Source organism: Musca domestica, unplaced genomic scaffold, assembly GCF_030504385.1.
Source record: "Musca domestica strain aabys unplaced genomic scaffold, Musca_domestica.polishedcontigs.V.1.1 28, whole genome shotgun sequence".
Classification (NCBI taxonomy): Eukaryota; Metazoa; Arthropoda; class Insecta; order Diptera; family Muscidae; genus Musca; species Musca domestica.
The window spans coordinates 1,869,390-1,881,638 of record NW_026712293.1 but is presented as its reverse complement, the minus strand read 5'-3'; the positions used below and the strand labels follow the sequence as shown (position 1 = coordinate 1,881,638).

The 12,249-nt window shown below is 34.7% G+C and overlaps 1 protein-coding gene across 3 annotated transcripts in view; it reads left to right on the top strand.

The window, feature by feature from the left end:
• Window positions 1-2,078: 2,078 nt before the first annotated feature.
• The window catches only part of LOC101893110 (zinc finger protein 2), a 674,409-nt gene continuing 664,238 nt past the window's right edge, over window positions 2,079-12,249 (top strand). For 2 of the 3 annotated variants that reach the window (XM_059124367.1, XM_059124368.1), the window contains exon 1: window positions 2,079-2,231. The gene's annotated coding sequence lies outside the window, so the exon portion shown is untranslated. The remainder of the gene's footprint in view (window positions 2,232-12,249) is intronic. The other variant, XM_059124366.1, reaches the window with a different exon arrangement.

The following is a 12,249-nucleotide window of genomic DNA, read 5'->3' as shown; positions in this document are numbered from 1 at the left end:
AAATAAACAAATCAAATACAAACAAACTATGCATTCCATCGTCTACAGTATTTAAAAAGTAAGAAGCAGAAAATTTTGATAAATTTTATAGCGCAAATATCATATCAATATCAAAGATATATATGGGAGCTATATCTAAATTTTTACCGATTATCAATAGGGTTCGTCCTTGGGCCAAACAAATGTTGTTTGCAAATTCGGATAATAAATGCGACCTACATTTTATTCACAAGAATACATGGACAGACGGACTGACATGCATAAATCAACTCAGAAAGTGATTCTATGCAGATCATGAAAAGGAACTATGGGTCTATCTCGTTTCCTTTTGCCTGTTACAAACAAATGCACAAAGACATAATACCCTGATCACCTTGTGGTGTAGGGTATAATGATTTGGCAACACATTGTTAACAATTGGTTTCTTTAAATTTTAAATTATTTAAATTTATTTTTAATTTATTTCTAAATTATTTTAAATAAAAATATAAAAAATGTACATTTAAAACTGTATTTGTCATTAAGACAACATTGTTATCATTGTTATCACGTGTTTTGAGAGTATTTAAAAATCATAAGTTTCCATAAAAATACAATTTCACTTGCAAAAACAAATGTGGCTTCAAACCAGAAAAATTGTACGTTTTGCTATTTATGAAGAAGCTAAATACATAATTAACATAACTTTCGTACCGAATTCGTTCCTGTGACAGGCCCGAATATAGCCTTTTTCTATGCCTACAATTTTACGGATCTGAAATATATACGAAAAATTCCACAGACAGACGGCCAATTTATGGCTTATGAAGATCAGTGTTATGTATAATGTTGTGAGGTCTTAAATGTATATTTCGATGTATTACAAACGGAATGACAATCTTAATATGCCCTCAATACTAAGGTGGAGGGTATAAATAAGAAAAAACAGTATAAACAAAGAAAAAATTCGAACTTTTAATACTCTCCCTTATTTGGAATGAGCTCGCAAAATTAAAAAAAAATCCGTTACAAAATGTCGTTAAAACGATAAAAATATCTAATATCGGGTGGTACATCAGCAAATGAGGACGTTTATATACAAAATAAATATATGGTACGTTTTATACAATCAGGTGTAACCAAAGTAGAGGTTTTGTCTGTAAACCTACTTTTATCTGCCAAAAAAGGCCTGTTTTGAACTCCTAATAACAATTTCGAGATAATTTCGTTGAAAATTTTGGACCAAATTGAAAAAAATACCGAAAATCAGAAGGTCGATCTGTACATGCAATTTTCTGTCATAGAAATAAGTGCCTATTGCGAACTTCAAATTCTAAGTTTAAAATAATTCTGGCGAAAATCGAATATCAGGTGGTACATTTTTATGGGGACCATTTCGAAATCATGGACCGTGGATGGAAAACGTGGACCATTTACGAACTTGACCTGCCTAATGATAAAATAATTTTATGTGCAAAATTCTAACAGACGGATAACGGAAAATAAACTATAATTTTACTCTGATCAGGAAAATTAATTCTTGCAAGGGTATAACGTGGATGAGTTATAACGGAATGAAAAAGTTGGCAGGTATAATAACAAATCCTAGATATGACGTTCCAATTGCCCAATGGATCAATAGCTTACCATATTTCATTAAAAAATGTGTAAGCGAACACTCCTATTGTATTAAAAGTTTGGTCGGTTTTGTTATGTTCTCGAAACCCGTATTTACTATTGTGAATGAGAGACCATGAGTTATATGTGGCAAGGAACGCAATAGGTTATAAACAGTTCTCAGATAATTCATAAGAAGGTTTCAGGGTTATACGATAAACATAATTTTTGTTTTGGATGTCTAACTTATAAATAAATTTATATGGTGTCAAACATTAAATAATATGTTGTCGGGTATTATGACAAATCCTAGATAAGGCGTTCCAGTTGCACAATAGATAAATAGATTATCATATTTCGAATAAATTGTGTAAACGAACACTCCTATTGTACGGCAATTTTTGCCGATTTTGTTATGTTCTCGAAACCCGAATTTACTATTGTAAATGAGTGACCTCGGGTTATATATGGCAAGGAACGCAATGGGTTATAACCAGTTCTCAGATAATTTTTTTGGAAGATTTCAGGGTTATGTGAAAAATATACTTTTTGATTCGGATGTGTAGCTTATAAATAAATTTATATGGTGTCAAACATTGAACGGCTTTTCAAACATTTTGTAAAAACTCTAAAAGGTACTTATAATCAAATTGTTAAACTCATTAAATATTTGGATTTATAAGCATGTAAATTGTCATTAAAGCTTGCTTAAAGTTAAAGAACGTTATATGGTGCAGCTAATATACCTATAAATTTATACTTTTATATTCATTTGTTGTAAGTGTGAATTGTTAATACATGATTATCGCGTTTATTTACTTGTGGTGTTGTTAGTAATCAACTTGTGTAATACTGTGATATGATTGAAAACAAGTGTTAAATGGAAGCAAGTTGAGTTTAGGGGCTATGCTCGGATCATTTTCAAATTTTTATAACTGGTAGGTATTTTCAACTTATATACGGCAAAGTAAGTGTTTCGAGGGGGAAATACCGGGTTACCCAGTTATTCGACCCGAAAATTCCGATAGCAAAAATCCGTCCGAATAACCGGGTTGATTCCCAGTGGTAGGTATTTTTACCCCGATCCTGTGTCCGCCCCCTAGAAAAAAGCGTTTCCCGGGATCAGGGTAAAAATACCTACCACTGGAAATGAACCCGGAAGTTCGGAAGGATTTTTTTTATCGGAACTTTCGGGTCGAATAACCGGGTAACCCGGTATTCCCCCCACAAAAAACTTTGCCGTAAGTAAGTTGAAAATACGGCTTAACTCTAGGTCAGTAAAAACTTTTCAAAGAAAAAAATAGTTTCCAGAAATCAGGGTAAAAACACCTAGCTCTGGAAGAAATTTCGAAAAAAATCGAAGAGTTTTAACTAAACTAGAGTTGTTCCCGGACACGGGACCCCAGATTTTGACCCCAAAGTCCGGGTTCAAGATTCCGACTAGACCCAGATCAAATTACCCGATATAGGCCATATAGGTATCGTTGCCTATTCAACAAGTGGTCACATGATGGGGTAAGTGGTCACGGTTCGGAAGTTATTGTCAAATTATCGATTTTTTGGACCCGGTTTTTTTATAAAACCCCCAAAAAGTTCAAAAGTGGTCACGGTTCGGAAGTTATAGTCAAATTATCGATTTTTTGGACCCGGATTTTTTTATAAAACCCCCAAAAAGTCAAAAAGGGGCCCATTATGGGGGTCAACAAAATTGATGCCAAATTATAGCTGAAACTCTTACCTTTCCAAAATGCTACAATGTGCTACAATCCCGTAATCAGGGTAAAAATACCTACCTCTGGAAAAAAATTCGAAAAAATCGAAGAGTTCTTACTAAACTAGAGTTGTTACAAAAATTCATTTGCCGTAATCAGGTTAAATCCGAGCATAGCCCCTAAACTTAAGCCTTTTTCCAAAAAGTTCCGGTAAAAATATACCAATCTTCTTGTATTACTCCGGAACCGGTTCAAATACCACCATTTGACCACTCGTGGATAGGGTTTTTTAAGCTTTTAACTGAATTTTGTAGAACCAGATTAAACCGGAATTTTAAATCTATTCTATTAAATCTATTTCTCCACGCAAAAAGTATTTTGCCGTATTCAGGTTGAAGTTATCTTCATGTGATAAAAATGTCTTGTCAATTCGAGCATATCCCCTAAACTCAAGCCACCGTACCTTCCGATATTTGGTATTCTGATTTTAGCCAATTTTTTTCAACGGAATTGTTTAAAAATACACACAAGGAGTTCTTTCTGAGTACTTTACCCCCTGGAAGTAAATTGTCTACATAGGTCCACGATAATCGTATAAGCCCCGTACAACTGTACCACCCGCCATTCGCTATTTGGATGATTTTAACGACATTCACCGGAATTGTTTCATTTCGTAATCGGTACTACAACCTATGACAGAAAATTGTCTATGTGGGCCCACGTCTTCATAAAGTCGCCATATAACTATATCTACCAACATTCGGTATTTTGATGACTTTAGCGAAATTATTCACCGGAATTGTTTCAAATTTTGTATTTGAAGTTCGTAAAGGATACTACAGCCTAAGACAGGAGATTGTCTGTGCAGGTTCGTCTTCGTAAAAAATTAATGCATAGAAAGCTTTTATGCCAGTTGTATTGAAGGTTGCAATAAGAATACTAGACATTTTTCAAATACCTTCAAAATGGTGGAAGGTAGTAGGAGTTCGGTCCGTCCGAATTTAGCTGCTTTTTTACATGTTATTCTTTAATAACTTTTCTATCAAATTAAAAACCTCATCAGTAGACGTGAGTTTCGAATCTCGTCTGGTGTTGCAGCATTTACACAATTACAGCATTACATTACAAACAGCATTAGGTGTGTCTGGTTACTTTTCCTGCAGGAATTGTCCAGCAACATTTTTCTGAGAGAGTAAGGTAGTTTTATTCTCTTTTGCAAGAAAAATGCGAAAAGTAAACAGACGGTATTCCTGCAGAAGCTTGCACCTAATCAGCTGATTTGTCAAAGCAAACCAATTTGTCCCCCATAAGGAGAATTAAAACAAAGGAAGCAATACTAATTTTACAGGTTTTTTAAATAAAAATGTTGGAAATAGTCTTTTATTTTCTTATTACATGTTAACATTTACGTTTTTCACATTTTGTAAAGTTGTTCTCCAAAAACTATTAGTCTTGCTAATTCCAAAAAAATATTTTCAAATTGAAAGCACAAAAATAAATAAACAAACAATAGAAAACATCTGATTGAATGTCGATGAATGAGAAGAAGAAGAGTTGCAAGTGATTGCAAGAAGAAATTTGTCCAGCAAGAATTTGCAAACTCTCACTGAAAGAACTGTCAAAATTTCTCTCTCCAACCGCTCTCTTTTGCAGAACTTTCGGGTTAACAGACGACTTCCAGTAACAATTTGTAACAATTGTTACAAATTTTACGGTAACCAGACACACCTATTTTTCCAGCAAGAATTTGCAAACTCTCACTGAAAGAACTGTCAAAATTTCTCTCTCCGACCGCTCTCTTTTGTAGAACTTTTGGGTTAACAGACGACTTCCAGTAACAATTTGTAACAATTGTTACCAATTTTAGGGTAACCAGACACACCTATTATTTGCTTCTAGAATTGTATTCATATCACTAAGTTATTTTAAGAGGAGGTAAATTATTTTTTTTCAACACTTTTGATAGTTTCCAGAAAGGTTGTGCGTCTTTTCCCATTTTTGTAATTGATGTATTCTAATGTGCATTTCTAAAATTGGTTAATTCAATATGCCTTTTCATATTGAGCACATTCATTTTTTGTCTGTTTTCCGCATCTCTTTAACAGCTTTTTTGGCTTAAGTTGAGCTTAGGGGCTATGCCCGGATTGACCTGAAATCTTTACCACGTTTTGGTCTTTTATCCTGATAACGATAAGTATTTTTTTAATGGAGAAATACCGTTACCCGGTTATTCGACCCGAAAGTTACGATACAAAATCCGGGTTTTATCCGGTTCTAAAAAACTTATATGTACAAAATTGAAAGTTTATGGAAAAACCTATCCAACAAGTGGTCATAAGATGAATTGGTTTTAATCGGTTCCGCAGTAACACAAGAAATTTTATATTTTTGTACCGGAACCTTTTAAAAACCTTAGAAAAATAGCGGGTGTTGGACATACCCCAGCGAAGAAAATCTCAATCCAAGGCCGGATGCCGTCTACTTACAAAGTGTCCCAAATCATCATATCAAGCCTTAGTTATTCGCCACCGGACTCTTTCTGGAATCACCATACCTTTCATATTGTTGACTTTGCGAATTACCTTTGAGAACTTCAAAGAATTGTTTCAGCTTCCTATCCGACATTTGAAGCTGATAGATCCGGTCGTTAATGTTCGTTGTGAGTGCCACAACATTTTCCGCTACTTTTCGGGATTGACTTGATGGTAACGTTGGACTTCTGCCCATCCCATCCACGTGAGTCATCTTGGCACCTGAGCGATGAGTAATGGTAAAATCAAACTCCTGCAATTTAAACCACCATCTAGCTATACGAGCGGGTAATGGAGACGTCGCTTTTGTTGTTGCTATGGAATTGTAATCTGTGACAATACTGAAGCACTTTCCGAGCAGGTAAATTCCAAGCCTTTCAAGCGTCTCAACAATTGCTAATACCTCGAGTTTATGACTGGCATATTTTCCTTCACTTTCAGTACACCTACGACTGTGGTAGAAAACTGGACGCAGTTCCTCACCTTCATACTGCAGCAATACTCCAGACAAACCAATAGAACAGGCATCCGTGTGCACTTCGTGTTCCTTATTTGGATCAAACAGAGCCAAAACTGGTTGTGTTGTAATTTTGGTCTTCAGGATAATAAAAGAATTCTCCTCAGGTTCATTTCAGATAAATACAGCATCCTTTTTCACTAGTCTCGTGGCATTGCTATTTGGCTATACTTTGGCACTAACTTGCGGAAGAAGTTAGTGATGCCAATAAACTTGGGCACATCTGATTCGCTTTCGGGTCTTGAAAATTCTTAAATACATTTTGTCTTCTCTTCTCCAGGGCGTATACCATTAGCACTCACTGTATGACCTAGGAAACTTACACTTTCCTGAAGGAACGAACATTTAGTTGGCCTTAGCGTCAACCCCTCTTCTCTTATGGCGGTTAGGAACTCTTCTAGTACTTGGAGTTCTTCACTAATCGTCAAGCTCGGGATTATTACCTCATCCACATAACTTACGATGTTTCTCCGATGTTTCAACTTACGTATTATTTGAGTTATCATTTCCTGGAAGACCATCGGTGCATTTGTTAATCCGAAAGGCATTACATTATATTCATAGAGACCGTCTGGTGTTATAAACGCCGTGAATTTCTTGGATTCTTCCTTGACGTTGTACAATACTTATTTCCAGATAACAACGAAAGTTGTTCTTCAACCACTGGCATCGAGTACTGCTTTTTGATGGTGACTTCATTTAATGCTCGTTTACCTACTAAATATATTTATAGCTCAGTACAAAATTGATTTTGTGCACCAGCATAAGTGCCTTGGTGTTACAATAGATTGTGAACTTTCCTTCAAACATCATATTTATGCTTTAATGGGTAAAGTATGTGGCTTACGTCCGATTTATTCGTCAAACATGTACTTAACACAAAATGTGAAACAGACACTAGACGACACAGACGATTTCCCCATTACGTAGGGATAGCGTACTCACCATGATCCGTACCATGGTGGAAAATTAGTAGGCATTGAAATACCAGGTACATAAAATACTTAATCAGCTGGTGGAAAAAAAGTATTGCTACTCATTTAAATACATAATTATTCAACATTTTATGTCAATACTAGTACCAAAATCTACAACATCATACAAAGAAATGAAGTCTAGACCATGGTAGAAAAATACAGGTAGATGCATCAACGCTTGGGAGCATTGATATGTCAAAAATTTTTAAATTTCTTTTCAAATATAAGTATATTTTTATATGTTTTCATATACGACGTTATTCGGAGTATATTATAATACTCGTTTTTCAACAATTTTTACAAATTTAAATAAGTTTTCATACAACATTTTCAATTCTAAATTTGCTTTGACAGTTCATTGTCCCAGCAGCTGTGTCGATGCGTCTACCTATATTCTTCTACCATGGTCTAGACACTTTCTACTTATAGGTTCACCCATAGAGTAATTTGTTTTGTGAAAATCAATATTTAAAAACTGATAATACCTGCTCAATCTAAATGGGATATTAATTCTGAAAGAAGAAATAAGTTGTATAGGGCTGTAATGCAAATCCACTGTTCCAATGAAAATCTCTCAGCGCAAAAAGCAGAAATCGTCTTTACACCGATTCTATTTTATCGGAGTATGGCATAATTAGGATCTCATACATCTGAAGCATATTCTAGTATAAGTCAAACAAGTGATACAAATAATTGCTTGGTAACATACGGAACAGCGAAATCTTTAGCCCACCGTTTTATGAACCCTAAAACACCACTAGCTTTATTCACCATTGATATAATATGATTATTAAAAGATACTTTCGGATCCATTAGGAGGCAAGATCAAAAAAGGATTCCACGGGTGTTAAAATGTTCCCATTAGCACATATGTTTAGATTTTTTAAAATTTAAGTCCATGAAATTTAAATAGCGCTATGAAAACAAGTTGTTGAGGTCATATTGCAATTTAAATGACTGGACTTGTGTGTTGAGAATATCTTTACATCATCTACATATATCAGTAACTGGGAATATTTTATTGAAGTCTGCAAATCGTTTACAAATAAGAAAAAAAAGAGTGGTGCAAGATGACTTCCTTGATGAACACCCGATAATATTTTAAAAGAGCTAGATTGACAACCCTCAAATAAAACTAATTGTGTCCTTTTTTTTTTTTTTTTTTTTTTTGAGTTTTGCCTTGTTAAGGCGAAGATCATATGTTTTATGATTTATGTGTTTGTTTTTCTCTTTCGAGACGAGCTTAATGATCTGAAATTTGCAGTGAAAAGGAAAGCCAGATAGACACTATCACACACTCACCACTATGCGACGCGTTTCGCCGTTGGTTAAGCGGCTCATCAGGCATATTTGGTGTGGATGATGGCTTACAAGGGCCGTTCTCTGGAAAGTAGTATATATTTCGAACTTATTGCAAATTAGCATATGCGAAAACTCTCCAGGTTCGACTCAAGTTCTATTGGCAGATCTTTTTCACAGCAAAGTTTTGTTTTTGTAGTGATGGATTCTATATATTAATATCTATTAAATAGGATGCTATCCACGATAGTAATTTATTACTGAAGCCTATATGACTTAATTTATAAAGTAAAAATTGGCGATTGACACGATCACACGCTTGACTAAAATCTGTATAGCTTGTATAAGTTTGTAGACCGTTAATAAATCCCTTTATATATCATATATATCTGAATCCGCTGATGGGAGTATATATGAACAAGTAACAAATAATTTGAGTATGCCCAATTCAATAAAAATTCCAACAAATTCTAGGTCATCAAAGTTCAACACCACCAACTTTTCAAAAAGCACGATCTTTTCTATAAATTTGGCATTTATCACAAAATATTTCACTATTAAGAATTGATGAAGTCATCATCAAACCACGTTTCTGAGAATGCAATGATGTGATATTCGAAGCCAAAACTGACAATATATAATCGGGATTTATTCCCCGCATATTTTGATAAAAGTTTAATAGGAAGTTAATTAGTATTTTTGAAATCAATGCTGGCCTCTGAGGGAAATGCGCTAAATTATCTGTTCTGTCGATAAATTCTTTAACAAATGCTCTTGCAGGCCAAAATTCTTTCGATATAATTTTATCAAAAAGATCTCAAGCCCCGGCCGGATGCCGTCTACTTACAAAAAATCATGTTTAGAAATACTATGGATGGCGTAGCTGGTGTCGGACATACCCCTGAGAAGAAAATCTCATATCCCGGTCGAAGGGCGTCTACTTACAAAAATTACAATGTTACATTTCGTTGTGTGGGTGAATCTGAATTTATACCGCGTGAAGTCTAAATCAACGTGATTTTGGACTTAGTTAATTGCATATTAACTACATCTACATTCCCTCATCATTGGAAAGCTGATAGAGAAGTACCGATTCCTAAATGTCGTTCAGAGAACCATATGATCTAAGGCCTATATCGATTTTACCAGCTCTATCACAGTTTGTGGAATTCATTATTAAGAAACAAATGCTTGAGTATTGTTCACAAAGAATTACTGAATCTCAGTATGCTTTCCGTAAAAGATACAATACCACACATTTGCTTTTTAAATTGACTGATTCTATTCGTGAAGACATTAATAATGACAAGTTGTTTGTATTATTTGCATTAGATATGTCTAAAGCAATCAATTCTCATGATAATTGCCTTCTTATATGGAAGCTTAAATATAATTAATTATTTCTAATTAATTATTTCTCACTTACAAGATAGGACCCAATTTGTTGTGTTAAATGGTGTCATGTCAAATACATGCCCTTTATTTTCTGTTGTACCCCAAGGATCTGTCCTTCGCCCACTTCTTTTCATTTTATATGTCAATGATCTACTGCTACATGTAAACGCATCAGCTTGTGAAACGTTCTTGTTTGCTGATGATATTTTTATCCTCTTCAATGATTGTCGTGAATTTTCAATGTTACTTGAGAATGACATTAACGTGTATGTAAGACGCTTTGCCGATTGGGCAGCTAGAAGTTCAATAAAAATTTACTCAACTAAAACCAAGGCTTTGGATTTTCGATTTAATAACAGATCTGTTTACCTACTAAATATATTTATAGCTCAGTACAAAATTGATTTTGTGCACCAGCATAAGTGCCTTGGTGTTACAATAGATTGTGAACTTTCCTTCAAACATCATATTGATGCTTTAATGGGTAAAGTATGTGGCTTACGTCCGATTTATTCGTCAAACATGTACTTAACACAAAATGTGAAACAGACACTAGACGACACAGACGATTTCCCCCATTACGTAGGGATCGCGTACTCACCATGGTCCGTACCATGGTGGAAAATTAGTAGGCATTGAAATACCAGGTACATAAAATACTTAATCAGCCGGTGGAAAAAATGTATTGCTACTCATTTAAATACATAATTATTCTACATTTTGTGTCAATACTAGTACCAAAATCTACAACATCATACAAAGAAATGAGTCTAGACACATTTTACTTATAGGTTCACCCGTAGAGTAATTTGTTCGGTGTAAATCAATATTTAAAAACTGATAATACCTGCTCAATCTAAATGGGATATTAATTCTGAAAGAAGAAATAAGTTGTAGAGGGCTGTAATGCAAAGACACTGTTCCAATGAAAATCTCTCAGCGCAAAAAGCAGAAATCGTCTTTACACCAATTCTATTTTATCGGTGTATGGCATAATTAGGATCCCATACGACTGAAGTATATTCTAGTATAGCCCGATTAGAGAGAGAATTCTTAAGCCCACCGTTTTATGAATCCTAAAACACCATTAGCTTTATTAACCATTGATATAATATGATTATTAAAAGATAATTTCGGATCAATTAGGAGGCAAGATCAAACAAGGATTCCACGGGTGTTAAAATGTTCCCGTAAATATTATACAAAATTTATAAACGAGTAGATCGTAAAAATTTAAGTCCATGAAATTTAAATAGCGCTATGAAAACAAGTTGTTTAGGTCATATTGCGATTAAACTGACTGTTCACTGGACTTGTGTGTTGAGAATATCTTTACATCATCTTCATACATCAGTAACTGGGAATATTTTATTGAAGTCTGCAAATCGTTTACAAATAGGAGAAAAAGAGTGGTCCAAGATGACTTCCTTGAGGAACACCCGATGGTATTTTAAAAGAGCAAACTAGGTCTCAAATACCACTAATTGTGCCCTATCTATTAAATAAGATGCTATCCACGAAGCCTATATGGTTTAATTTATAAAGTAAAAATTGGTGATTGAAACGATCAAACGCTTTACAGAAATCTGTATAGATTGAATCTATTGTATACTCAAAGTCTGGAGTTTTAATTTAATTCAGTTTATTTCATTAAGAAAGATTGTGATGTACAAGTTCAAGAGTAAGCTATGAACTAATAACTAAAGAATACGGAATTGAGAATGTTAGTGAAAGTATGGTTGCCATCTGGCAGATAAAATAAAAGTGATGTCAATATCGAGTTTACATATACAATATCTTCTCCTTCTAAGGAGAATGGGGCCCTGGCCTTAGAACCCTTGTTGATCGCCGCAATCCTTGTCCCCGTTCGTCGACATTTGTAGCAGATGATGATGCGGATGATTCCGGGAATCCTAGCAATGGGGTAGTTGTCGAAGAAGCTTGGGGTCCTCATACATATGTGTTGAGACGGGTGGAGTTGAAAATTGTTATTTTAGTTAGTTGTCTCCACGTCCTCTTCATCTTGTTCGATAACTGATTCTTGTTGATCGTCGGTGACGATGCTCGAATTAGCTCCGTAGCTAATTCAAAGAGTTTTCCTTACGGTTGACTGGTGTGCGACGACTGCATGTGTCAATATCATTTTTATCTGTACCAGAAAGGTGATCAATATGTCTTCCATAATACTTCCCCTGGAACAAAATTTATTAACGGACATCTCC